We start from the raw sequence: 6,000 nt of genomic DNA, 5'->3' as shown, positions 1-6,000 counted from the left end.
CATTCTGCTTCAACATTACTGAATACTTAATGCAACACATACACATCACCTCTGAATTTAGTAGCCAGCAGACTACAAGCAGCTGCAAATTATGAGATTGCCAGTAGCTGAATGGAGGAGGGGACACTCCAAGTTCAAGAGCAGGCAGCTCTCCCTCCAGTTTCGTTGCGGATGACAATGTCATTGGGACCAAGATGAAGAGCATTGGTCATCACCGTTTCCAACTTACAAAAGTATGTCTGCTCACGAGAGCTGCTGGTAACAGTAAAATGCTCGACTTAGTTTGATTACAAAAGGCAACTTTAAATCAGGAAAGTGCAATTATCAAAACGCCTTTTTAAAAATCTATTCCTAATGTAAAATCAAGTGATGCTGTATTTATAAAAGAGAAAGAAGTGACTAAAACTTAGATTATTTATAAATTAATAAGTGAATAAGCTTCAGCTAACCTAACAGGTTCATCCAAAACATGGCAGAAAAGAATCACAGAATTTTGGACACCCATTTCCAAAGTGTAGACTAAGTTTTTGATTTCTTTGCTGTGATCAAATACCCTATAGTGATCATTTTTAAAAGAGCGATCATTTCACATGTTACTCAATGTCTTCAAAATGTTTAATTTTCACCTTCCAACAGACATTTCTAGAAATGCACTGTAATTTTACCAAGCGAAAACTTTCAGTTTCTTCGAAAAAAGATCTCTGACTCCCATTTTACTGTAAGCCTGAACTGGTACCACCCAACACCTGAAGGGCCCTGAAAGGTCTGCAGTGGGTCTTCTTGAAACAGTATGCGAACAACGAATTTCAAAAATAGGATCTGTCCCGTGAAGCTCAATTTTCTAGGCACATTGACCAGAAATGGGTTTTTTCAAACCCAGGTCAAGTTGCGTTCAGGCAGTGGTTGCTTCCCATTGACAGGCTAAACTTTTTCCCTTCTCTGCAGAATCTTAATAGCTCTAAAAACACATTTATCTTGTTTATTGCTGAGCAATGCCCCCACCATCTGTTCTTGCTAGTATTTCATCAGAAAACATAATTCTTTTTTCTTAGAAATATATTCAGCCCCAGTAACTTGTGTTCTGAATATTTTGTTACAAAGCAAGTACGTGGGCGGAGGGAAGTAGTGAGAATAAATTTGATCATCTAAATAATTATTTACACCTGGCTTATAAACAAAATCACTGAATCATGGAAGGCAATTCTACAAATATTTTTAATTTCTGTTCTCACATTCAGTTGCCAAAATTCCAACTGATATTTCAGTACTGAACATTTTTAACGAACAGTACCTTCAGACTGTTCAAAATGTTTTTGTATCTTAGCTCCAGATGGAATACCGGTTCAGTTGGGTGGATGACTGAATATAATCCCGAGTGATCATTTCTTGTTAAATAATAAAACACGTATACAACCTGCCCTTCCTTTTATAGGTCATTTACACTAGCATCATCAGCAAAAAATACTCTTGTAGCCTTCATTAATATTCCTCTGCTCTTCTTGCCAAATAACAATTTGTTTTAGAGGTTTAATAAAATCAGAATGAACAGAGTGAAAAGCTGTAATTTTTTGCTCATTCTACCAGTCTTCTCTAGAAAATTCCCCAAATCATATTTTAATTTTGTCTTCATAATACACTCCTGTGTTTCACCAGCAGTAACCCAAAGGAACCCACATCAGTTTACCACCATTGCCAGTCTTCCAAACGGATCTCATTCAGACCTTTAAGGCCCTTTAATGACATGACCAGAGTGAACACACCCACAAATATTAATCTCCTTAGATCCCTTTTCCCTCTTTCCTTTACACAACAGTCCTTCCTTCGCTTTCAAAGACAAATCTGTCACAACAGTTCTAATACTTTGAACAAGTTACACTATGTTCAACGTTTATAGGTTTTTTATATTCAAATAAATCTGGAACAAACTATGTTAAATCTAGTCATAACCTAATTTTTTTCCTTACTAAATATTAAGCAATGTAAAATGTTAGAGTGTAATTAATGGTTTCAGATTTTCTAGACTAAACCTTTAAGAGAGCAACTAAATTACCAACATGAACACCTAGAAGAAAAATACACAGCTTACTATTCCAAATGTGACTGAGTATAGAAACACTTATGATACCTTAGTGGAGTTCATTAAAAAACAGACAAACATAAAAACTAAACGTTTGTAACTTCTATGGGACTGTCTCCCAAATCGAGAGGAATAAAATTTCACAGTAACTTACCTTACAAACAACACAACCCTTAACATTAACCCGATTTTCAGACGTTCACTGAAGGTCTACTTATAGCAAAAGTGGAAAGTGGTACAAGATCAAGTTTTTTAATGTGATCACTTGCAGGCACTTTTGTTGTTTGGGCCATGAAGTAAGAGACGGCTCGGTGAGAAAGGATTTTTCCAGTCCCCACTCTCAGGGTCACGGCCGTCTACCACAGACACCCACAAGGATACCCATTATCCTCTCAAAAAGAGGAAGCTCTCTTTCACATGTCTGTACTTGGCTCCCTTGTAGGAAGAGCCCAGTTTATGCACAACGAAACATAAAACAGTTATATTGCTAATCTTGTCATTCAATTTTGCAATCCACTCTTTAAAAAAAAAAAAAAAAACAATCTAAAACGTCACTTTCAGACTTAAAAATCTGCATCCCAAAAATCAAGATTAAAACTTTAGCTCCCAACTAAAACTTTTAACTTTCCAATAGACAATGCTTATAAACCAAGATTTTTAAACTAGAAAGAACAGATGAGCCAGTCACAAGTTAAAATTTTGCAATGCAAACCTTAAAAAATAATTAGGGAGTTTCCAACTTTTTACAATCACACTTTTCCTTTGTCATAATCAAGTATGCCTTTATACACTGTACTTGTTAATTTCATTTTTTTTTTTGGTAGGTTGGGCACATAGATTCAGAGCTTTTGTTTTAATTCCTAAATTCTGTGCATATTCACTTAATCACATAAAACAATAACTTTGACTCGAATCGTTTTTATGAGAGTTATTTAAAATGCTCACCAACCAACGGAAGCTGTGTGATTGAGTTACTAAAGATATAACATATAAACACAAAGATTAGCCATCTTTTTCCTAGGTTGGGAATGTAAACAGAAGTTCACCACAGTTGTCTGTTAAGAGTTATTTATTAATTGTTCCACAATAGTCCTAAAGTTCATACCAAACCAAAGAACCAAAGGAAGTCTGAACTGAAAGAATGACAACATAAGAACTGAGTTTTTCAATCACAGATCTCCTTTACCCTTCTGATCATTTAAACTCTCCAGGACCCCTGCCAATATTGGACTAAGTTTTATATTCCCTATTTTTCTTCAAAACCTATTCCTTTTCTTCTCCATTCTAAGATATCCCCACCCCTCTCCCTCAACACACCACCTCTGCCCACCATTCCAAAACAGGGAGCAAATTTTCTCCTTTGGAGTATAAGGTCCAAATCATTACATTTTTCTCTGGCTATTTATCTACCTTTCCCAAGAGATACCTATTTCAACACAAAACATGCTTTATTTACAAGGCTTATCTTGCACAGTGTATTTCAACCCAGCTAGTTACTCAGGTTACCTGAGGTATACGCTTCATGTTATTAAGAACTCACAATTATTCCTTCTTGACAAAAAGGCTGTGGCTTTTCATTCTGGCCCATACACTTATGGGGGAAGCTACTTCCGTGCAACTGAAGAACCACAGTAGTTGACTGTAGTTATTATGCGCTGTTAACACATTTCTTTGTTGATGGAAAAGAGCGAACTATTGTCAAGTCTAGCATCTCGATGGTACTTATCAGATGAGGAACTGCCAAGAATTATAAATTCTATTCATTATTTGACCAGCTTATCATAAAACTCTAGGCTTTATGTAACCGGAACGTATGCCATAAATGCTAATTAAATAGCAGATCAAGAAATTTCAATATTAAAAATTAATATTTCATGCTTTTTAAGTTTAGGTATTGACTTTCTAAGTTATCTGTACAATAAAAAGTTCAATGTTTAGGCAGCCTTCCAAAGCAAGTATTCTCAGCCTGGGGTCCATAGGTTAGGAATTTTGTTATCAGGTTGCGGGGGGGGGGGGCTGGTTCTTGCAAACATATACGTGGGCTTCTAAATTTTCATGTGCAAATATATTTCTGCTAATGTATGGGGATGGGGAGACAACCATTCCATCACCAGCTGCCCAAAGAGTTCATGACCCTAAAAAGGCGAGGCAGCTCTTCCCTAGAGTGCGCCCAAAAGTTCGTGAAGAATTTAAATAGAATCTACTTAAGTTACACTCACATACTGTCATGACTTTTTTAAAAAAGCAAAACAGGTACAAACAAAGCAGAAATCATTTTAAAAGTGCATGCCCTCTTTACGGTAATAGTCTCTTTTAAAACTAACAGTGATCTCACAGACGATTTTCTTTTGTTAGGTTTTTTTGATCAAGGGTAAGACAACAGAATTACCAGATGCTGTCCTCACGCTAATGTTCATTTTAATTAATAAATTATTAAGGACATAAAAAACGTAACAAGTGGAACACAAGATTGTTGCTCAAAATCCATCAGAAACTCTTTATCATCTCACAGAAGGTACAAGCAGATTGGCAAACCACCCCAGACCTTGCCTCCTAAACACCAGGAGGGACGCTTAGCATTTGTGGACCATTACCGGGTAATCTTGTACAACATAACGCACGGATGGTGCCAGAGCACTACTTACATCGCACTTCAAAACCGAAATCCTGTCATTATGTGTCACAGAACACACACAGACCACAAAACTCTGAAAACGATAGTCTTCAGATGCAGTTCACTCTAAAAATATAACAAGTTCGGAAGCTAATTCTTTTCTGAGGGACATTTTCCAAGAACTTATGAATTTGGAAGCTAAGAACTGTGTGTGTCCTCACGAGGCCATATTGCTCACACTGTCACCCAGTTCAGGCTTAAATGCTACTAATGACAGGTAACTACAAAATGAGAGATACCAAGGATGTACAGAAAGTTACGCCCCTCTCATCTGATGAGTGTAATACAGAAAACTAAATCTGAGGTAGAAATATTTGTAAACTGTCTGCAACTTTTAAAAAAACATTAAAAATCCTACAGAGTTTTTTTCTCATTTTTTGTTTTCATTATTGAATGAGATTACCTCCCAAATTACTAACAGGCAACTGCTAAATTATGGTAGCCCTTATCTTCAATTTACAGCAGCAAAATAGAAATTCAAAGCCTAGTTTCCTACCTCATACCCTAATACCTTAGAAGTAAAAACCTTAATTTTAAAATTATCATATTCAGATATATACATTCCACACAAAGAAAAAAAAAAGGGTGGGGGTCAGTAAACAAAATTAATGTTAGCTTTAACCTAGAACATGTGCAGAGGTATCAAGAGTTGGATTTCAATGCAAAATCAGTGAGATTCTGCTTAGCATGCTTGTTCAAGAAAATGACTATATCTAGGGAATAATCTTGGCAAAGAGAAAACAAATTTACTTTTCCTAATCATATGGGACCACGAGTAGATACGTCTCTACAGAGAAATCCATGTTTATGCTGAACACAAATAATTTATCACTTCTGTACATAGTATCATATACCAAAAAGGCAAAGCCTCGACCTATTCCACCCTTTGATATTTTTATTGATTTTTCAACGTTTGTAGTCACTAAATTTCAAAGCACAATTTTCTCATAGATTTTACACAGACCTACAATTTTTCCCCTTTATCTTTAAAACTTAACATATTCACTAAGTTTCAAACACCTTGTCTGCACCTTAAGTATTCCATGTCTTGGCTCTCTTCTTCTAATATCTATAATTACATCCTTTTGAAACACTGTTAAACTTAGACTAAGCAATACTTTTTTTTCCCCCACTAAGAATGCTCAGGACCACTTTCATTTGTCATACTGTTATTTTGTTACAACCTTTTGGAGTCAAAAAGGATGCACCTAGAACCAAAAGAAACTGGAATCTGATTTAAAATGAAACC

Source organism: Grampus griseus (assembly GCF_964374135.1).
Source record: "Grampus griseus genome assembly, chromosome: 1".
Taxonomy (NCBI): domain Eukaryota; kingdom Metazoa; phylum Chordata; class Mammalia; order Artiodactyla; family Delphinidae; genus Grampus; species Grampus griseus.
Note: the sequence above shows the minus strand (reverse complement) of the source record.